This window comes from Lissotriton vulgaris, chromosome 4_1, assembly GCF_964263255.1.
Source record: "Lissotriton vulgaris chromosome 4_1, aLisVul1.2, whole genome shotgun sequence".
Lineage (NCBI taxonomy): Eukaryota > Metazoa > Chordata > Amphibia > Caudata > Salamandridae > Lissotriton > Lissotriton vulgaris.
Genome location: NC_141691.1, coordinates 171,153,052 through 171,177,452, shown reverse-complemented (window position 1 = coordinate 171,177,452; position 24,401 = coordinate 171,153,052). Strand labels below are relative to the sequence as shown.

The following is a 24,401-nucleotide window of genomic DNA, read 5'->3' as shown; positions in this document are numbered from 1 at the left end:
TGTGTTCCACCTGTTGGAGTTCAAGATGTGATACTCAAGTTGGCACACAAGACTCATCCTGGAATCTCTGCTATGAAGCGTCTTATTAGATTGAACTTTTGGTGGCCGGGTTTGGACAGGTTCGTGGATCGGGTGGTTAGAGAATGCAGCGAGTGTTGTGACAAAGACAAGATGTTGAAGGTCTTTGTTCCTCCTCTTAAATCAGTAGTGTGGCCTGAATTTCCCTGGAATAAAATTGCCTATGACATTTCTGGTCCGTTTAACATTTTACCTGAGTCTTCTCGTTTTGCTCTGGTGATTATTGATTACCACTCCAAATGGCCAGAGATAAAATTTGTATCCAAGGTTACTTCTGAGGTTATTATTATGTTTTTTCAGGAAGTATTTTCTAGAGAGGGTTGTCCTTCTGTTTTAGTGTCAGACAACGGAGTTCAACTTGTCTTTTCAGAGATGCAGTCATTTTTACAGTCCTGTAATATCAAACATGTCAGAACTTCTCTCTATGAACCGCACGAGAACGGTCAGGTTGAGCGATTCAACCGTGTGTTAAAAAACTTTGTTGTTGATTCCATCAAGGGAAAGGGTAACTGGTTGAATGCACTCAGAGAAAAACTTTGGAACTACCGTATAACTCCCCAAACCACTACTGAAGTTAGTCCATTCAAATTACTTAAGGGAAGAGATCCAGCATCTGTTATCTGTCCTTGGTGGTTCAAGGAGAAGTGTAAGGGTTTTGGTGAAGATTCTGTGGATGTTAAGATTCTTGCGGACAGAGTTTCTTGTAAACAAAAGAAATCGGCTGAATGGTATAACAAGAGGTGGAAAGTAAGAGAGCATGGTTTGGCTGTTGGTGATTGGGTCAAGATTCTGAAACCTTCTTTTGTTAGCAAGGGCATGAGCAAGTATGGCAGACCTATTCAGGTCAAAAATGTTTTTAATAACTCTGTTATCACGCAAGATGGGAAGGTCTGGAATGTAAGCAAAGTTGCAAAGTGCCCTGTCCAGTATGATGTGAATACTCATCCTTGTTCTCATAATTGTTACAATTCCGCACCAGGTCTGTGTTCTAGGCCTTCTCCTGACACCATTGCCTCTAGGATCAAGGAGGATTCCCGCCTTCGTAAGAAACCCATGTCTTTACGGGACTATGTATAATATATTGCTTTTGTTGTCATTATGATTTTGTACATATGTTTTTTTCTTGTTTTTCATTTTATGGGGGAGATGTGTTACATCCTGCATTATACATCTTTCCTTTTATTACTTCCCCTTTAATGGCATGAGACTTTGTTCATGGTGTTCTGGTTCTCAGAACTTTCCTGGTGATGCATTCTGCATCCTGATGTCAGTTGTACTTGGACTTGAAGCTGCCTACATGATGCTGTGCTGCTGAATAAAACGACTTGAAATTTAACCTGTTCCCTGGATTATTACAGCAAGGTAGCCTTACAATAGTGAAAAACGAAAATGGCTGTAATTCACTACCAGAGCATGTCACCTGCACAAGTACATGCTCTACCTTTCACATACACTGCACCCTGCCCAGGGGGGGGGAGGGTACCTTGGGCCTTCCATAGGGGTGACCAATGTGCACAGAAAGGGAAGGGTTAGGCTAGCCAGTGGGGACACTGACCAGGAGGACATGGCAGTTCACAGACTGCACACAGGCACTGCTGTGGCAGGCATGAGACACCATTTTAGGGCTACTCATGTGGGTGGCACAATCCGTGCTGCAGGCCCACTAGTAGCATTTGTTACCACCAGCCCTGGCACACTCAGTGCACTTTACTAGGGACTTCTTGGTGACACAAATATGCCAATCATGGATAACCAATTACAATCACAATTTATACAGAGAACATATGCACTTTAGCATATGCAGTGGTAAAGTGTGCAGAGTCCTATTGCCAACAGCCACAGGTCAGGAAAAATAAGGGAGGAAGAAGCAAAAGGTTTGGGGATAACCCTGCATAAAGGGCCATTTCCAACAGTAGTGATCACTGCCTTATGTTTCCTAGAACCAGAGGAAGTTGCAATAGTTTGCCCTTGGATATAAGCTTCCTGCTGAGACTTATAACTCATCTTGATTCACCGCACCTACAGCATCTGGCTTAGTATCAAATCTCCAAAAATATCTATGTTATTCTCTGAGGGGAACCAAAATAGAATTGAGTGGTTTAAGATTATCTTGAAAAATGTGCTGTATTGTATACGTTTGAGCTTTAAAAAGTGTGGGGTGCAGGTAATGACAAAGGTTGGTTGAATTCTGCCTGTCTGTAAATAAAAGCCTTTTCAGAAAGGTATCTAAACAATCTAAGCTAAGGCTAGAGAGAGTTTGTAATTAGGTAGTTGACAGTTTAAAATCTCAAATACAGGCAACTACTTAAAGAGAAAAAAAACACTATTTGTTGTTGCCAGGGGAATGGAGTGCTGGAGGTAATACATTCAGGAGATAGGAGAGCATTCTGGTGGCAAGCAAATTAAACCTGTAATCCTTATGAGGGGGCGCTTACCTGTATGATTGAGGAAAATAACTAGGTTGCATACTTGGAGGGTTTATATGGCACTTCGTCCATGTTGTTTAGTCCCCAGGCCCTTTTGAGAATATGGAGCCCTATTGGTTCTCTTTGAAAGAGATGAGGTGGATAGTTGACTGTATTACGTTAACAATAACCCCATGAACGACAATATCCCCATTGTCTTAATTAGGACAGCAATTAGTGGTCTAGGGTCTTCTCACATTTATTTTGCTGGATAGTCATAAAGGGGCAATATCCCCCTACGTGGGGAGGCTTTATAGTGAACCCGATACTAAGAAAAGGCAACAGCTCGCATCCCTCACATTATAGATTGATTAGCCTCCTGGACGTTGTCCCACTTGGACGAATGGGCATGAAAGAATACGATCATCCCAACTGAGCAGGGAGAGTTCTGGTAGTGTCTTACTAATGTATATTATTGCTTTGCTCTTTGGGCTATTATTTGGAAACCTTTGAAACTTAATCAGAAGCTATGCTATTGCTTTCTTGATTTCCGTATGGCTTTCGATACAGTAGACGGAGGTCTGCTCTGGGAAAAACTCTGCTCCTGGAAGATGTCATCTTTACTACTTAATATGGTCCAGGTATCACATGCTGATAATTGGGTGCAGGTAGAAATTGACTAGTCTGGGAGATTATCACAAAAGATTCCAATTCAGAATGGTCTGCATCAGGGCCGTGTCTTGGCTCTTTCGCTTTACAGTCTCTTTTGGCAGACTTACCAGCAGCCATAAATTTATCAAAATGATCAAAATCATTCTTTCCAAAAATTGGGGAATGGCTTATCCTATGCCTGCTGTATGTTGATTTGATTCGGCTAGACTATACCCCACTTGCAGGTATATGCATCAAAGGATTTTGCGATCGCAAACGGTGCGAATCGCAAAAATCGTCCGTTTGCGATTGCAAAATCTGCTTTTGGAATGCATGACGGGTGAAGGCCCTCGCAATTTGAGAATTCGCAAATATTTGCGAATTCTCAAATAGCGATTGCATTTAAGGAATCGCATTTTGCGATTTCTTAAATGCAATGCATGAAACTTTAAAAAATTGCGATTTCGCAATTAGGGGGAGCAAATTACCATGAGGTAACTTTTGTGCATTTTTCAAAGTTTCATGTTGTGCACACACATGCCCTTATGGCATGTGTGTGCACAACATATATACACAGATTGATTTCAGGGGTGCATCAGGGTGTCCTTTGGACACCCCTGCACCCTTGAAATTGCATTCTCAATTTGTGAATCGCTAATTGCTAATCGCAAATTGAGAATGTCTTCCCATTCCTTCCTTTGGGCCTCTAGGCCCATAGGAATGAATGGGGAGGTATTCCTTAATTGCGATTCGCAATTTGCGAGTCGCAATTAAGGAATTTTAAGAAATCGCAAATTTTTCAGCGATTTCTTCATGCATAGACTTTTGCGATTTCTTAATTGCGATTCCTTAAAAATCGCAATTAAGAAATAGCAAAAGCCAACAATGATGCATGTGCCTGTTGGTTTGCAAAGGAAATTGGACTTCCTCAATGCCTACAGTAAACAGATTTCCTTAAAAATGTATCTAAAGAAAACAAAAGTAATGGTTTTTGGGAAAAAATATATAATTTTAACTGGACTTTGAATTCACTAGCGGTGGAAGTGGTGGACTACAATAAGTACTTGGGGTTGCCCTTTTATGGGAATTTAAATGTGGACATTCACATGGAGAGTGTCAAGTCCAGATTTATGTAACAAGAAGGGTGCCTAGTTAAGTTTAACAAGCGGTATGGAAAGGGGCGACCACTCGGTCCCCCCGAACGTATGGTTGGAGGCCCGGATCCCCCCGGGAAACAATTTTGGGCGGGGGCGTGTCATGGCTGGTATGCCCGAAGCGGCGTAGCCGGGGCGCGCCTTCTTCCCGCCCAAGAGGGGTTGTCCTAGACACCTACACCGATGGCCACGCCCAGGAGGCATATCAGCAGAGGGTTCACGCCCTCCCGAAGACGGATAAAGAGAGCGGGAATCCGAAGAAGCATCCTCTTGTTCCTGTGCTTGGAAGCTGCACCCACTCGTTGCACGTGAGCCCTCGACGGAACAAGGAGCAATTTTGACCCACCCACCAGCCCCTTATAGCATGGCTAGTACTGCAATAAAGGAATTCTCTTCTTGATAACATCTTCTTCCCTTTGTTTAGCAGGATATGAAGGTCCAGTTAGTGATAAGATGAATGTCTGAATGTACTGTTTTTTCGTAGCATTGACAAATATTTCAATTAAACAGCGTAATTTTCTCCTTCGTAGGTAATCAATGTCGTATTTATTTTTTGGTCGGGCGGTAAGGTCATGATCGGTGAGCAGTAATTTCAAGGTCCCTAGAGAGGGGCGCCACCCAATATGGATGGGAGCGCCCGGGGGGAGGTGGCCATTGGCCCCTCCCACGGGGAGGCGGCACCCACTAAGTATGGGTCGCCTAGGGGAAGACGGCCATAGGCCCCTTCCAGGGGAGGAGGGGGCTATATGCACCTCCCTCGAATTTCCGGGGGCCCGGATATCCGCGACGGCGGATGTGATTGAAAGTGTGGGGTGGGAGGGGAGTCCACGCTGCCTTCTTACAGGCACCTCACACGGGTCCTCGGACGACCTCTAAGATGGCGTCGAGTAAATGGGGGCCCCGCACTACAAGGGAAATTGGAGTTGGCACAGAGGGTACAATCCTCGGTGCGGCCGCCACTCACACCGTGAGGGCGAGAGTTTTGGTGGTAGGGATCTGACACCGGTTGCGACCTTGCCGTTGGCCCTTAATGCTAGGATGTACAATTTTAATTTAGAAAGTATGCATTGGCAGGATGTTAGACTCGGCTAGGAAAACCTTTGTACTAGAGATTTGTTAAGGTTAGCCAATAGACATGTCTTCATCGAAATGTAATAAATGAAAATTGTACATGATGTGAAACGTTATTTTAATGTTTTAATTTTGTTTCATATTTTAATAAATACGGCCGGGAGGGTGACTCCCTCCCGCCTTCCAAAAGTTCAGAACTGCGTCCATCTACCCATCCTTGGGGATTTGTGTTGGGAGGGGGTAACAGGCATCCCGGCCATATGGGAGCTTGGTACTCCCTCCTCTTATGAAAGCCTATGAAGGGAAAATACACCCCTGGTGTTGTATGGGCAAGAGATTCTTGCACGTTGCCCCTCCTGTAACTGAGCTATATTGGAGGGGTTTGTCCTTAAGAGGTTACTGTCGCTTCCACCAGGAACCGGGATATAGAGTATATATATATGGAGGGAATTGATTTTGGTTTCTTGGGATCTGCAGGCTAATTCCCACATTCTGTGGTTTCTCAATAAGCTATCTCTAGATAATGAAGCTTTAAAGGTTTCCAAATTATGCTGGGATGAAATTCTTGCTAGCGAAAGGAAGTAGGCCGTGGATGTTCAGCTTAGGACAGGAGACCTTAAATTAATGCATTCTTCATGGGATACAATTAGAATATGGACTCGCTTTCAAGCAAACAAATTCTGAGAGAATCATCTAGGTTAAACTTGAGGGAGAAACCTTCCATAAGCTTCTCTCTTGGCCTGGAAGCTGTTTCTCCCTATTGGGCTTATTTACCTGATCCCAGGCTATACAATGCAATTTTAAAAGTGAGACTTAGGTGTAACACAACTTTCTCAAGTGTTAAACAGTATAATGATTTACTGGCCGAAAAAAGTTCCGTATGTGTCTCTTGAATATGAAATGTTCCTCGTGTCATGTTCTCATGGATTGCGTTTTTTATAAGTCTGCCTGCATTAAGTTTTCTAGACCCTTATTTTTAAAATAGCAAACATATTTGAAGTTGGATGCAATGGAATTACTGTCTGAGATGCATTTTATCGATGTTGTAGTAGGAATGCACGATTCATGTTTTTTGTTGCCAGTGTTTTAAAAATGGTTTAGAATACTTTTTGTGTGGACTTGTGGTTTTTGGATGTTTTATTATCTAACTGTTTTTATTTTGTTAGAATATTTTATGGACAATCGTCCCAATAAACGTATTGTAAATCTGAAAAATATTGTGGTCCGAAATATTGACATGATAATGGTAAGTATCAATATTGAATTGTAATGAACATTTGTTATAAATTAAAATAAAAATTAATTATTTTTATAAAGTATATTTTTTTTAAAAACCAATAAACAGATTCCTAAAACATATAATATTAGAACTGTATATTAAAGAATAAAACACAAAACATATAATTCGTTTTTTTAAATCAATACTAATTAATATATCATTTAAAAATTACCCACCCAATGTTCCCATAAACCCAACAACCAAAATATAAAAAATATATATTTCACCATTACCATAATATGTATATTTTTTTTAATTAAGTGAAATATAATATGCATATGAAATGCGTACATAACACAGTAAAATTAAACATAATAAACATATTACAGTAAACTAGATTTTACATTTCAATGATATTGCTGAAAAGTAAAAAAACAATATAATTCCCTTCGATATTTTTGTCTACAATAGTTTTAAAGTCTCGATTTTCTGACAGCGATATTATAGGCAAACAATACTTTTGAGTCGATATTTAGGAGGAACAATGTATGATTGACCTGAACAGGTGCTTCAAAGCAGAAGTGATGTATCGTTCTCTGGGCTTCAATAACTGTTTTCTCGGCATGCTATAAATATAGCAGCAATGTCTACGTCAGGAAAATCTGATAATATCGTTTTTGATCAAATGGATGGATAAACCAGAGACAATCCTTGCTGGAGATCAGGAACAATAAGGCCCTAGGCCTTGGCCAGCAAAGAGAGGTCCCGCAAAGGGTGCAGTTCATGCATTAAATATTGTCATAGCCTTTACAAAGTATATCATAGCAGTACAGCTACAAATACATGTCACATCTTGTCACATCACTTTCTGGTCTGCGTGACCAAGATGTCATATTAGATATCCTCATAAAAAGAAAATTTTCTATTTAAGAAAATAAGGAAATATCTCAGTATTTCATTGCAAACAGAACTTCCAGCAGAGATATCAAACCCAAAGCCCTGATGGTAGTTCCCTACTTCAGTATTGCTGAGACATTAGATATACTCCTTTTTCTCAATTAATGCATTGAAATAAAGAACAAATGAGCAGTACTGTTGAAAGCTTACTAACCTGGGCAAGCTCACAACTATTGTGTCAACAATTACATACATACAATGAGACATAAAATAACTTGATGTGGAACGCACAAATTAGGCTACTACAGAGCAGTCACTGGGGCAAACAGTGGGTATGATCCCAACCAATAGAGTGAAATAGTCAATATTTTGGTGGAACTTACAAATATTGAACCTCTAGAAAATAACCCACATGCTTCTCAATAACATTGTGAGGACTTACCAACCAACCTCAAATATAAAATATTTCATTTGTTGCTGTTCCCTCTTCCTTCCATAATCAGCATCCCACACTCCTATAATGTACTACTGTTAGAGCTGGTGTGGGTCTCCCTTCCATTTGTTTGCGGTTGCCTCCTGTGTTTTTGCAGTGTGTTGGACTCTGTGTTGCTGGTCTAGATGCTTTGGGTACTTTGCCACTGCTGTTCTGTGCCAAAGTGCAAGTGCTCCCTTTGAAAATTGTTGCTATTGATTAGTGATTCCATGATTGCCATATTTGATTTCCTTGTCTGACCCTAGTGTAGTGCACTGTGTGTGCCTAGGGCCTGTAAATCAAATGCTGCAAGTGGGCTGCAGAACTGATCGTCCCACCCACAGAAGCAGCCTGTACAATGTAATTCAGGCCTGCCACTGCAGAGCCAGTGTGCAGTCTGGGACTGCAATGTGGACCTGGCAAGTGCACACACTTGCCAGTCCCTAAGCCCTTCCCGTTTCTACATATTAGTCACCCCTAAGGTATGCCCAAGGTATCCCTGGGGCTGGGTGCATTGCATGGACATTGTCTTATGTGTGTGGCATGTCCTGATAGTGGACTACTGCAAGGCTACCTGTTCCCATAGGAGAGAATGTTGGGTTTGTTTATAACATCTTATAAACATAACTGACCCTGGGAACAAGGTAGAAAAATAAAGTTTAGTATGCCTGAACACAGAATGTTGAAATGCATTTTTAGTGAGGGTGATTATTTGACATTCCGTGTTTGAAAATACCACTTTTAGAAAGTAGGTATTTTCTTGCCTAACCGTCCAGTGTGCCTCTGCTAGGTTTGTGTATTGCATGTCTGGCTTTTGGATGACAGGGGCTGGAGAGGGGCAGCGGCTCCAGAAGTCTGATGAGTCAGGGTTGGGCTGAATAGACCTGGGCTGCATTTAGAGTAGGGGGAGGAGATTCCTTTCACCTGAATGGGACTGATCTACCTTCAACAATACTGTCTCCACCTCCTGCTAGGAAGCTGCACCAGGGAGGACAGAACTGGTTTTCACTGGGTACAAACACACTCTGCCTTCAGAGAACATAGGATTTTGGTGTATAAAAAGAGGGGCCCAGACCCCAGACCCAGACCCCAGACTTTTAGATCATTTCTGGGAATCAAGAGAAACCTTTGCCGAGGAGAAGAGCAGGAGAAGCTGAGGAGGAATATTGCCCCTGTGCTGTTTGCTGTCTGGGGTTAGCCTGCAGTGGCTGCTTGCTGCCAAGGAAAGGGGAAAAGGACTTAGCTGTTTCCTTTGTCATCTTGAGGAAGATCTCCAAGGGCTTGAAACTGAACTTGCCTCCTGTTCTGAAGTTTCAGGATAACAAAGGCTTCACCCCTTCTGTCTCTCTGCAGCTGAAACTGCTGTTTTAGCTGACACAGAAGGAAATTGCAACAACAACGCAGGCGAGCGACGCCGTAACCTGCACTGAAGAAGTGGGTACTGCTCGTGAAGAGCATGACGCACTGCCCCGACTTGCGACGTAGGCCTGACGCCAGCTGCCGTGCCGCATCAACATCGCACCATCGTAAAGAACAGAGGCTTCGCCGCCAATTGTGACGTCACCTCCCCGACGCAGTAAGGAACCGACGCTTCACATCCCCTGCACCGCAGTAAGGAACAGAGGCTTCACCTCTCCTGGTGTCATAAGGAACCAACGCAGCTCGGCGCCAATGAAGCATCACCTCCCGGACGCCGTGCGTCATCTTTGCTTTCATCGTTTCCAAGGTACTGTTCTTTGTGGGCCCGACACCGCACACCTCACGGTCGGCGCCATACTTTGGGATTTTCATCGGGCACGATGTTGTTATAACTCCAGGTGGAGTTATTTGTTGCTACAAGCTTTATTTGAGTGAATAACCTATTTTTAAGGATATGTTGATAACTGTATTTTGTTTTTTTTGTCGTTTGGTCTTGTTTTGGTTTAGATAAAGGTTATTTATTTTTCTAAACTGGTGTGGTGTCCTTTTGTAGTGTTTTCACTGTATTACTGTATGTGTTCCCAAATGCTTTACACACTGCCTCTGAGATAAGCCTGTCTGCTCGTGCTAAGCTACCAAGGGGGTGAGCAGGGGTTATTTTAGGAGTGTATCCCCCTTACCCTGACTAGAAGCAAGGGCTCCTATTTGGACAAAGGTACCTACCTCTGCCAACTAGAGACCCCCATTTCTAACAACTACCTTCAAACATATGATCATGAAAAACATTGAGGAAGCCAGCTGGTAAGGTTAAGCTTCTAACCTGTTTGAAGAGTAATGGTGAGCATCATGCAAGAAAGTGCTTTTAATTACTGGCCGCTGAAATAATTACTCCTTAATCTGCTATCCGCAATGACATGAAATAAAATGTTCTAACCCCAGCAGTCTCTCTTTTTAAGCAAAATCTTACAGAGAGATGTCACAAGACAAATTTCGTTCCGTGATTAACAACCTGCACCAAACCTGTTAATTTTGTCAAATTTCGAACAGAGTAGATGCAAATTTCAAGGAGTGCCTTGGAGTGGATGTATTAGTTCATCCTTAGCTCATTCGAACTTACCAGTTTAGGATCAATAATTCTTAGTTTTTCATGGCATTCCTGTGGGAACCTCCTTTTCACCTGTACAATGGAACACTTATGTGTACCCACTGGCCTATCTCATCGAACAACAACAATTGGCCTTTTAGATGTATGCAAAGGACACAATTATCAGTGAACACAGCAGGGTGAGGATCCAGAGACCATGTCAAGGTAAATTGCCTAAACAGATTGAAACATTCTAAATTTATTCTTAAACACTTTCTGGTTATTGGCCTTTTATAAATTTAAAAACTAAGGGCCTAATTTCGATGTCGGACGGACCGGAGTCTGTCCGACATCAGTCAGGAACTGTAACCAAACAGCCTCCTGTCCTCCTGCCACCTGCAAGAAGGATGAGACCGAACCCTGTTCGCTTGTATGCCTATACCTTTCAATGAGAGCATTCATTCTGAACGGAATGCATGCTCTCATTGAAAGAACAGCGGTGCAGTTCATCCCTGCACCCCTTGGTAGGCACCTCAAGGTGCCTGCCAACAAGTGCAGGGATCAACAGGGTGGCACCATAGGTGCCCCCTAGGCCGCCATTCGGCAGCCACGCACCCATAGGGGGCCTGCTGGGGCCCCTAACGACAGTTTCCCACTGCCTCTTTGTGCCGGAAAGAACGGCAAAAAAGGCAGTGGAAAACTGCAATCACGCTCCCTCGGCCGGAAAGAGCCGGCCAGGGGAGTACTCAAGGGTTTCCCGTGCCCGTCGTAAGCCATCGGCAAAACCGAGCTGGATTCCTTTCCAACCAAGCCCACCGGAGTGGCTAGGTCAGAAAGGAATCAGAACGGTACATTTGATGCAGGCAGGAGGGTTCTGACTGATGGTCAGAGCCCATCCTGCCCCCATCGGAATCGGCCCCTACTAAGAGTATTAAAATTGATAACCTCTCATGCTTACAGCCACCAATGCTCCATTTATACAGGCATTGTGATTATTCTTTTCTGTCCATATCTAGAACACGATCTTTATGCAGGTCATAAGTTTTATTAACATATTAATTCCTCCCCGCAGGCCTTTGTAAGTGGCAGCTGTGAGCAGTAAATACAAGGGCAGGGGTGTGCTCTCCACCTAGTTCAGGAGGGAATCGGGGGCACCTTCTCCGTTAAGGCGGAGGAGCGTCGCCTCACTAACCAAATTGCCCCCAGATATGGAAAAATAGAATGATAATAAAGTCAATTTATTAGCTTTTTATTTTTCAAAACCCCATCCCGTGTATCATTACTGGGCTTTCTGGTTTCTGTTGCTGCCAGTCAGGCAGCAGCAGAAAGCAATGATGGAAGCGCATTTTAGTTTTAAAAGGCGCATGTACTTTTGGCCGACCATCTTGCGACTGCCAGTCAGACATGTGCTGTTTAACCCTCTATAACCCAGCTGTCAACGGCAGCTGGGTTAGAGACAGCATAGGGCTCCTGTGCCGCTCCCTCCTATACGAGTCCTGGCATGTCTTTCATGCTGCATGAAAGCAGAGCCAGGACTGGTTACTGCTGTTTCCTGGTCCCGCGTTGAAGCCTGCATGCCTGCCTGGACCTGATTGGGGAGGATGTCACGCCAGGATTGATGGCAAGTGTAATTTTTTAATGTTATTTATAACTTTTATTTTTTATTTTTTTCCTTCCTGCCTCACCAGCCTCCTTACATGCCAGCCGCCACTGGAGGAAATATGCTAACTCCACCACAAATTCCACGAAGTTCTGACCTGGATGTCAACCAGTTCGGGGAAAGCATACATCCCAGTTGAACTTTGAACTTGCTACATATGAGCTCAGACAGTTTGCCACTACCTGGAATCTTTACATCTGCCCAGGTGTCTTTAACACCTTGGCTGCTAGGCGTTTGAGCTCGTCATGAGCATCGAAAGGGTTGAAGAGTTTGTACATTACCATAGGCAAGCCTAAGAGAGCTCTATAGCATTTTAGACCCTAACTACATCTAGTCCTCTTTGTCAAAGTAGGGGAGAAGTTCGCAAATGCACAATACAGTGAAACCCTACTTGTATACAGGGCACACATGGCAATAACTGCTAGGGCACTGGAATTGCACAGAGCCACAATACATACAAATTCTCATCTGTGGCACTAAAGATACTTTGAAGTAACACACAGATAATGAAAGGTGGCTCGGGATATGCCTTGTAAAATAAATCCAGAGTACTATGTTCTTTGTTGAGTACTTGAAACAAAGATTGACCTAGCCAATAGGTCTGTGTGATATGAGAACACAGATATCAGTAGTACATTAGAACATGACACAGGGGAGGGAGATAGCAAGCCTGGAGAGAGCCGACTCTATTCTTAAAATAGTGCTTCATGTACTTCAACTCAGGCACTCAAATGGAAGAAGAAGGATACACCCAAACAGCCAAAAATATTAGGTGAGAGATGAATACTTCATGTAGCTGAGCCAGCATATCACTGACAAAGTTTGAAGCCAATGGCTGACAGAGACTGGTGGAAGAAAGCAAAAGGATGTAAGGGTGGATGCAAAGCCCACACCATGCAACTGGTCAGCTTGACAACTAAGCTATCACAACTCTGACCACAACATCTCTTCAAGATGTAGTTTGTGATAAATTAATGGCAGACTGATGCCACAATATGGACCCCGTCACAACCCTAGAATTTACGTGGGGTTTGTGCTTATCTTGCTGTACTGTAGTAACTGTAAATGTGTCTTAAAATGGAAGACTCTGACAAATCAAGTTTAATAAAAAGACATTCTTATAGTATTGGCTAGCGTGCCAAGGTCAGTGTGTGTCCACATTATGGATGATACATGAAGCATGATGGAATGGAATTATGCTACCGACTTCTGGGATTAGTCTGCTACCTATCGGATGATTAGCTCCTTTGCTCTGGACACCTACCTAAACTACACGGACACAAACACTGTTTTAAGAACAACTTCTAGCTGGCTAGACTTCATGTTCCTTCTACCTCCAGTTTTGTTAAATATTGACAAATATCCAACTGCCACTTACAGGAAAGCTCTGTTTACCGAAGGCGAAGGTAAACACAAGTCAGACAAAAGGCAGGCACAATGGCAATCTTGTTTTTTGAAGGTGAAGTTTATTTTTTTAAGCAGTAAATTAATGTTCTGCAACAAAAACACACACACACACACATATATATATATATATTATCTACTGGCGGTCGCCAGCAGGTAGTTATAGTTAGGACCAAGTTTCCATAGGAAGAACATTTTTTGTTTTGCTTATAACTTTGTCGTTGTTTGATGAATCTTCATTAAATTTTGAAATTTTCCAAACTAATTCTTTGTTCATATCAATTGCTATGTTGAAAGATTGAGGGTGATTCGTCAAGGTGGGGCCGAGAAAAAAGGGGGGTCCCAAAACGTGTTTTCTCCATGCAATTTCGTGGGGAAATTTTAGTCAGGGCTACAGGTCTAACGAGTGAACGGAATTACCCAAGATTTGGCAAGGAGAAGGGTCTTGGTCTAGAAAGCACGCTTTTTTTATTTGGTGTAAATCCATTCAGTAGTTTTGGAGAAATATCAAAATTTAAAGATATCGATATTTGGGAATTCTGTCATCTGATTGGCTGAGGCGTTACGAGCACGAGCTTGCTGCTTATTGGCAGCACAAGGTTGCAACTAGGAAGTGTTGGTAGCCATTTTGTGTTTCCGTTGAAGTGAGTAAGGGGAAAAAAGGGCAAAAAAAGTAGAAAAGAGGAGGGTAGGAGCGCTGTGAGCTCTATGGAGTGGTTTGGGTGTGCTATACAGGGAATGTGAAGCGAAATATTTTCCCCTACTGGTGTGAAAGTGCTGTTTTGCCCAGAGTGAGATGGTGCTGAGGTGAGGTGTCAGTACACTCGGGGATGAAAGTGTGCACCTAAACCGTGAGCTGAGTGCTGTAAACTGATGTGCTCTGGGCGCTGTAGCATACTGGCTGAAGCGAAGTATTTACCCCTACCGGTGTGAAAGTGCTGTTTTGCCCACAGTGAGATGGTGCTGAGGTGAGGTGCCGGTACACTCGGGGATGAAAGCGTGCGCCTAAACTGTGAGCTGAGTGCTGGAAACTGATGTGCTCACGGTGCTGTAGCATACTGGCTGAAGCGGAGTATTTACCCCTACCGGTGTGAAAGTGCTGTTTTGCCCACAGTGAGATGGTGCTGAGGTGAGGTGCAGGTACACTCGGGGATGAAAGCATGAGCCTAAACCGTGAGCTGAATGCTGTAAACTGATGTGCTCTGGGCGCTGTAGCATACTGGCCGCTGTAGCCTAGCTGTGCAGGTGGTGTTAGTATGCGTTTAGAGTATAGCGGGAGTGGGAAGCAAACTACTCACTGGTACCGGTCTGAAGACTCGAGAATGAAACTGTGAGCCTAAGCCGTGAGCTATAAAGTGCTGTAAAGTGATGTGCTATGGGCGCTGTAGGAAACTGTCCGCTGTAGCATACCTGTGTAAGTAGTGTTAGTATGCGTTTATACTGTACAGGGAATGGGAAGTGAACTACTCACCCCTACCGATCCGAAGACTTGAATTCAGTGTTTTAGAAAGCAGGAATAAAGAAATTATTATGAAGAATATAATGCAGAATGTTGCAATGCCACAGAAGACAAATGGTGAAATCATGTGTGTCTAAGAAAGTGGCTGTGTGTAATAAAGCGATGGAGTTTGAAAGTTATATAAAAAGTGTCTTTATTTTAGTGCCATAAATGGATCCACTGGTGCAAGAGCTAAGGCATCCAGCTGAGGCAAACTCCAACCGCTTCTGCTGTATTCAAACGTAAGCTCCTACATCAGTGAATTCCACATTACATGTTACAGTTCCATGTGACATAAACAATACCTATTAGACTTATATGACTCTAAATTCTACTATGAAAATAAAGGTAGGATACGATTACCACATGTATCCTTTAAGAAAACAAAGAAAAAAATAAATTTGCAAATTGTAATCATCAAACTTCTTAGGTACCCTGGTACTCCTTTTTTGTAACACAAAATTATCAACAGTAGAACACTCAGCAATCTCTTGTCCAGTAGATTCAGTCTGGTGCGTGTCAGAATTGGTAATAGTTCTACCCACATCAGAACTTTGAGGAGGAACACAAACATTGCGCTTCTGAGAAGCACATTCAATACCCTTCTGGCCAAACCATACATTATTGTCTTCAGCTGTTTCAAAAAACCATTCTTGTGCAGAGAGCTAAGGCAAACTCCGACCGCTTCTGCTGTCTTCAAACCGAAGCTCCTGCATCAATGAATTCCACATTACATGTTACAGTTCCATGTGACATAAACAATAGCTATTAGACATGAATGACTAAATTCTATAATGAAAATAAAGGTAGGATACGATTACCACACTGTGCCACCCAGTTCCTAAACCAATGTTGAGTTTTTTGATCTTGTTCGCCAGCTTGTGAGCAGAGGCTGAGGATGAGTAAATTTGTGTGAAAGGGCTTCGTAGATAACAGGCAGGCAGAGATATGTGTGCACAAGAATAGACATGGTTTTAAAATGGATGTCGGATATAGGCTAATTTAGCAAGTAAATTGCATATTTGCATAAGCCTTACATCACCCATCCCTGGTTAGAGTGGAGACATAAGGGGCAATAATGAAAACAGACTTCAAATGGCTGAGCATACTTAGCATACTTAGAAAGTTATTATATGAAAGTAGTTTAATTGAAGTGTATTAAACATTTAAAGGAAAAAGTCAAAAAAGATGGAAAAAATCAATCCACGTGAGTTTCTTACAAGTCTTGGAGATTGCAGTCCGGAAGTTCTTCAGCGGCTTGAAATGGGTAATGTTCCAAGAAGTCATTGTTGCCATCGTGTGAGAAAAGCAAAGCGATCCAATTCATATCCTCAAAGGGACAGTAATGTTCCTCGAATGTTGGAATGGCAATTTGAATTGGCAGGCAGTCTGCGATGTTGAGATCTTTCGCGGCTGCTCAGAAATCCCATTCCACCACAATACCTTTTTGCGTTGCATCCGCCATTCTCCACTGCCTGAACAATCAAGTTCATGGTTTTTAAAATACTCCATTACCTGCTGGATATTGGGAGCGATTGTTGGGAGGTTGGCATGGCATGCATCCATTCGCCAGTAGAATGGGCAAGTTTTGCAATAAAAAGATGGTTGCATGCAGATTGCATATGTGTAAATAAATGTCATGTTGTAGCTGGCTCTAATAATAAATAGAGGCAGGCAGCCGAAAAGTTGTTCCATTGTTTCACGGTATTGATGTAGCTTCGCGTAGAGGCATATTCTGTTGGACATGGTTGTTACCACAGGGAGCACAGCCATTTTTTACAAGCAAAAATAGTAGTAGGATGGCCGCAAAGAGAGCGAAAATTATGGGCACTGTTCCTGTTATTCCAGAGATGATCAAATGAATGAAGTCTGGTATTATACCAAAAACTGTTTGAAAATCTGTGACAAGGCCGAAGGAGACCGTGTTAAAAAAGTGTGCCAGACCTTGAGTGTTAGGTGTGTTGAAAATTGTGTAACAATTCACAAAGTGTAATGGGAGGTTCGTATTTAAAAGGGACAGTATTTTACTTGAAGTTTGCGCTAACTGCAGTCGATCAATTTCTTTTGCAGAAGTGAGGGACACTTCTGTTCTGAACAAAAGCGCTTTCAGTTTGGTCAGTTTAATGAAATCTGTTTTCAAAGTAGGTATTGAAAGCCAAGTTGAAGTTTGGAAGTTACTTTGTGTGGGTGGGAATAGACATTGCCACAGGAAGTTACTCGGTTTGAAACAGTAAGGACATACGGTATGCCAGCTCACATTTCGTAGGAGTGCATATTATTTAGAAGCAGATAACTGCTGTTAGAAAGCTGTGTGAATGTTGATCAGATTATGGTAGTTGGCATGCTTTTAAGAAAGCACGCAAGATTGGGGGCTGTAAGCTTAGAAGCGTGCAGTTGGACATTCTTGCATGGTAATGAATGCCTGCCATTGTGGTCGCAGTTTTAACCTGTGAGAAAAAGTTCTGTATCCTCTTTAGGACAGCGATGTGTAAATGGGAGAAACCACTGCTCGTGAATAAATGCGCTACCTTATATAATCACATACAACATGGCAAACAACATGTACACCTAGAAGACACAACAACACTACGTACTGTGGAAATCGTGGCTAGCCATGTACACAAACCAAACATGGCATGGCACCTCTGCCACAAAATTCAGAATGCGGGGAGATTAGAGCAAAGTATGTGCGATGGTGGCAAGTGATTCTCGATTATAAAAGTATACAATGCAAACTGTTGAGAGGATGTACCGGACTGACTTGAGAATGCAGAGCACAGACATGTACATGTCAACATACACTGATGGTGTATTGAGTGAAGTGGATAGTGGACGCAACCATGATAGTACAGTCAGTAGGGAAGTTTACGAAAACATAGCACGTATGTGCCCCATCTCCCCCCCAAATCTTTTGCATACTGGGCTGGCTCGGCGTACGCAAGGCTAGCATAGGGGTATGAATAAAAGGCATGTTTCTCTGGGTGTGGTCTTGTTCCGGAATGGCGAACGTGTCTGTGAGGTCTGCGCAACTTACACCGCGACAACGTTGGCCCCGTGAGCGAAGGTGGCTGCGTGTATGATGTTCTCAGTGTGCTGGTACTCAGAAACGGTCATGGCCGCTGCAACGCACATATGCTGCACAGTTTACCTTTCGTCACTGCCCTATGTGAAAAGCGCCCACCACGTGCCGGCGGAAGCTCCTGGGCCAAGGTCTGCGAGCTCAAAAAGCTCCTGAGATCAACACTTGCTACCGCAACACAGGCACACATCGCCTAGCCTGAGGCCCACCAGCGTGGAGTGCTCTGTATACTACAAACACAGTAGTCGAACAGGTTCCAACAGTGGAACGGTGTCTTGATCCCACAATGGACGATGTTAGAACTGCATCTGAGAGCGGAGATGAAGGTACTCCCTTCGACCAGGTGCAACCAACTCTTAGGCCACAACAGTGTAACGTTGTCTTGATCCCACAATGGACGATGTCCGATATTACCTGCTGCTTGGTTTTCACACAACTCCCTCCGTTGAAGTACATCTGACTCTGTGCTTCCGTAGCTAACTGCTGCACATGATATTTGGCTTAGTTGACTGTAGTCGCTGGACTACACCGCGGTACAGCAGGTCCGAACAGTGAAATGGGATCTTAATTCTATGATTGAGCATGTCAGAAGTTAAAGTCTGCAATGATTTCTGTGTACCCCCTCTGATCAGGTGCAAACAATTCAGTGCTTTCCAATGGTACATGCCTGTGAGGCGTTAATGACCACTGCCTCTAGCCTACACTGTGGTCAGGGGGCTCACAATTCAGATCAAGTGGTGATTGTTTAATGATAGAATCCTGTAGTCAAGTAACTACAACATCTATTGAAATATACACAATATCCTTTTAGTATAATTGCTTGAAGAAATTATTTCAGATGAGTTATAGGTTTAGTACAATGACCAAATTCTTCTTAGTAGTGGAAAAGAACACTGAATAACAATCTACACTGTGGACAGCAGAGATCGCAATTCGAATTGTTTTGATTTATTTTTTGCTGCGTTTTCTGTAATTTATGTTGTTGTATTTTGTGAAGAGGAAGTGAGAGAAAATATTCATTGATGTCTGTGTGACTACTGCCTTCAATTTACACTGCAGACAGCAGTGTTCATAAAGATCGAGTCGCTATTGTAGATGACGCAGTCCTGTAGGAAAAGACATTGCTCCAGTGCGCTCTGTCAGCACCACGTTAAAGTTAATTGGACATTTCACTCATTCAAAATGATAGAAAGTCCCCTGTTATAGTTAGGTGAGCTAACTATAACTTGTGCCCCCGCAATGCACTGATGATGACGTCACATATTACATCATTCATGACATGGTCAGTGAAATCACGGATGACATCACTGATGGCATCTCAAATGACATCACTGATGGCATCTCAAATGACATCACTGATGGCATCATCCACGTGACAATTTGATGCACCTCATCAGACTCTAATATAACACTTGATACACCCACTCTAAAATACAGACTATAATTTTCGAAACCATGAACACAGCAATACCAGTTAGTACATATCCACTGACTAATTCTTAGGTCTACACACACATCAATTCATTCACCCATACAGTCACTCATACATACAGTCAGCCATCAATACAGTATCACAGCGACGGCTCGTGGAGGGAGTTACGGTGGGGCAGGAGGGCGGGGAGGGGGAGGGGCAGGGCGGAGGTTGCTAAAAACCGGCATATGGATAATTGCAGGTAAGTAAACAATTTAATTAATAAAACGAATTTCGTAGTGCGCCTTGCATCGCAAAATGCAATGCAAAGCGAGCTACGAAATTCGTTTTATTAATTAAATTGTTTACTTACCTGTAATTATCCATATGCCGGTTTTTAGCAACCTCCGCCCTGCCCCTTCCCCTCCCCGCCCTCCTGCCCCACCGTAACTCCCTCCACGAGCCGTCGCTGCAGTATCATATCCAGTCACATATTTATACAGACAGTCAGACACCGCCTCTCATTCATAAAGTTATTCACACACCTAGTCAGTAATGGAAATAATGAATCACACTTTTATTTACTCACCTGTACAGTTATGCACATACCACCTCACTTATTTAAACATATACTGACACACACTTTCACTATAATACAATAACTAATACAAGCATACACTGATCCATACAGGCACTCTCACAATCACTCACTTTCACATATAGTCATTTATACAGTCCAACACTCACATATACTGCCTTTCACATATGCAGTTACTCACACATGTACCACTGAGGCATCCATTTACTACCAAGATACCCATACACAAACTCACCCAGCCATACAGCCCTTCACAGATACAGACTTGAACACATATATGCAGTGAATTATCCACTCACACATTTATGCACAGAGTCACGCCGCCCACCCACCCACACAGACACTCAGGCACCCACATAGATACTCAGACAAGCAATCAATAGCCCATATAGATCCTCATTTATCTGCTAACCAATCCATACAACTGCTTACACACCATCTGACTACCTAAACTGTGGGAATGTCTGTATCAGTTGCTAACACATGCATTAAGTAAGACACAATTAATCACTCACTTATACAGTCAGTCAGACACCTACTTAGTCATGCATCCTGACTCTTATGCACCCATTCTTTCTTTAATACAATTTGGCATATATATATATATATCTATCTATCTATATATATATATATATATATCTATATATATATATATATATATATATATATATAGATATATATATATATATATATATATAGATATATATATATATAAAACATATTTACATTTTATAGAAACACATAGTCACTGGATGATGTCATCAGTGATGTCATTTGAGATGTCATCAGTGATGTCATCAGTGATGTCACTGGCCATGTCATGAATGATGTAATATGTGACATCATCAGCAGTGCATTGCGGGGCGCGAGTTATAGTTAGCTCAACTAACTATAACAGGGGAATTTCGATCATTTTGTATGAGTGAAATGTCCAACTAACTATAACGTTCCTGAAACCTATGTTTTTTTCAGTGAATATATATATATATATTCACAAAAAACAGGCTCCAGCACGCTTGGGTTCACAAGACGTATTTGTATATTGTGGCAGACACAGGTAAATATATATGTATATATATTTACTGGAAAAAACAAAGATCACAGGGACGTTATAGTTAAGCTCAGATTTCACTCATACAAAACCTTTGAAATTCATCAGTTATTGTCACCCGGGCTAACTATAACTTGCGACCCCACAATGCACTGCTTATGACCTCACATCTTACATCACTCAGGACATGGTCAGTGACATCACTGATGACATCTCAAATGACATCATTGATGACATCATCCAGTGAGTGCAAGTGGTTTTATGGATGTGTAAGTGGGTGTGTCACTGGCTGCATTGGGGAGTGAGAGGTTGTGTCAGTATCTGTATGGGAGAGTGACTGGATCTGTAAGTAGCTCTACTGGTGGGTGACTGGGTATGTAAGTGGATGCATTGACTTAGTGAGTTGGTGTGTGAGTGAGGTGTGTGTGTGTGGGTGTGAGTGCTTATATGGGTGAGTGACTGGGTGTGTTAGTGACTGTATTGATGGGTGAGTGGATGAGCCAGTGACTGTATGGGTGATTGAGTGGCTATACGAGTGGCTGTATGCATATGTGATGGCTGTGTCAGTGATTGTATGTATGTATAAGTGGGTATGTGAGTAGCTGTATGGATACATGAGTGGCTGTGTGAGCAGTGGTATTGTTAAGTGAGTGGGTATGTGATTGGCTGTATGGATGAGTGAGTGGGTGTATGGATGGCTGCATGGCTGCATGGCTGAGTGAGTGTGTTGTATGTATGTGTGAGCTGTATGTATGAGTGAGTAGCTGCATCAGTGACTGTATGGCTTAGGGAGTGTGTTTCTGAGTGGCTGTATGGCTGAGTGGCTGTGTCAGTAAGGGTGAGTTAGTGGGTCTATGAGTGGATGTATGTTTGAGTGAGAAACTGTATTGCTGACTGTTTCGGAGAGTGTCTTGATACGTCAGTTAATGTATAGCAGACTGAGTGGATGTATGAGTAGCAGTATGGGCGAGTGACTGGGTGGGTTACTAGCTGTAGAGGTGAGTGAATGGGTGTGTCAGGGACTATATGAGTGAGTGAGCTGGTGTGCGTGGTTGTATGGATCTGTGAGTGGACATGTGAGTGGTTGTATAGTTCTGTGAGTGGGTGTGCCAGTGGTTGTATGGTTGTGTGAATGGCTATGTGAGTGTTTGTGTTGGTATGTGAGCGGGTGCACATATAGTATGGGGTGTGAGTGGTTTTCTGGGTGAAACGGAGTGTGCTGTGGATGTTCACCCATTTTCAGCACCAATAGCCCCCCAAATGTGATGTTCACCATGAAGTTCAGAATAGCAGTTACTGTTCTCCTCTTGAACTGTATCTGGTGTCCCCTTGTTATTGACCATCAGGTCCAGTGACACTGGAACAGTTACTTTATAAAATGTTCTTTGGAACCCAAAAAAACGATCATTTTCTAAGGGCAGATCACCGAGTATACTTTTTGGGTGGTGAGTGTTGATACTTTTTTGTGGTTTGTGATATTTATGGTAGATTCTCAGCTCCTTGTACTGAAACCCACTGCTATTGAGCAAATAGGACAACAGCCTCATGTTTCACAGAGCATCTAAAACACTACTAAATTTTACTTGGTACAGATAGTTCCATTTCCCAACACTGTGAACTGTCATAATAAGAGGACTGAGACATGAATCCTTTCAAGGAAAGCCGAGAACTCATAAAACTACCTGCATATGTAAACATTGTACAAAAGGCCATGAAACTGTTTTGGGGGCATTGTTCTGCCCTACAAGATGCTAGAACCATCTGGCTTATTTTTGGTTCAAAATGTTATGTTGCCCTGCATTTACTAATGTAAATAAAGACCTAGGACCTGATTTAGATCTTGGCGGACAGGTTACTCCGCTACAATGGTGACTGATATTCTGTTCCCCAAAACATAAATCTCATAGGATATAACAGGATTTATATTTCGGCGGACGGGATATCCGTCCCTGTTATGAAGAAGTAACCCGTCCACCATGACCTAAATCAGGCTCCTATTGTTTTAAACGGTATCTACAGTCAAGATGGTCCACTCAGCATGGTATCTATTTACAGAAACAACCCCCAAAATGGGGGGTGTTCTGTAAAACAAAAATTAAATATCACTGATATGATAGGAGTTTTCTCTGAGTGCATTAGGGACATTTCTACAATTTTCTTATGAGTCAGAATCCTCACACTAAGTAGCGGGAGTTTGTACTGATGGATGGGCCATTGACTAAACGTTTCCGACACTAAAGCCAGCTAAAGTCTCACCATCAAAAACCAAGCCACCTGCCTCAAAAATAAGTAGAGATGTGCAGATGGAACATTAGTTGTTTTTTTCTGGATGTTCTGCAACTACCATATCCTAAATGCTCCCACTCCCAATTTTGACTGGTTCTTGTAGTTTGTGGTGTGTCCGAGGACCATAGGGATTTTTTAGGGCTGTTCCAAAACTATATACACTCCATTGATCAAGTTTAGTCAAGAAGATCAGCTTCAGTCAACATTTTTTGAAGCAATGCCATAAGCTATCTACATTGGATCATTATCTTGTCAAAAAGATGTAGTAATCCTCCATCTTAGCACTGGTTTAGGAACTCAAAAATCTAATGACTGCCAATTGTTGGCTTTATGAAAATCTCAAAAATATATATCCTTTTTCACAGCGACACCATAAACCTTTCAAAGTAGTTCACACAGTCGAGTCAGTGGCAGGGTAAGCACCCTTGGGGAAAGTACATCTATGAAATGAAAATATTGTTTCAACACTCTTTATTCAGTATTGACAGAGTTTGTAGTTGTACCTTTCGTAGCGTAAATCATAAGAATTTATGTATGCGTTTCTTGATTTATTTTTGACGATTTGCAAGGCACAATACATTGGCAGGACTGCACAGTAATAGAGATTTTCACATGCTTCCATTTGTAATTTCAGCAGGGACTACTACTTGTTTATGTACAGTCAAAATATATGCTCTGATGCACATCTTGTTATCTACTGGTCCCAGAAAGAAATTATGCTTTTACCAATAGTACCTCAGTGTCATTTACAAAGCTGTGTTGCACTAAAGATAAGTGAACATTTACATTTACATCTGAATATAGTAGATTTTGGAGCCATATGTTGGGCATGCTGGCTAAACAAATATTTTGTTGTTATTGATTAACTGATTCAGTTTTCTATTGACATTGAAAATTGTCTACACATGTTTCCCTCTATAAATACTGCATAAGAAGGAGATTTCAGACTTTGTTACTTGCCACA

At 42.3% G+C, this 24,401-nt stretch overlaps 1 protein-coding gene across 10 annotated transcripts in view; it reads right to left on the bottom strand.

The window, feature by feature from the left end:
* LOC147718541 (synaptotagmin-like protein 2) overlaps positions 1–24,401 on the bottom strand; it is a 684,078-nt gene that overhangs the window by 386,080 nt on the left and 273,597 nt on the right. The window lies entirely within an intron of this gene.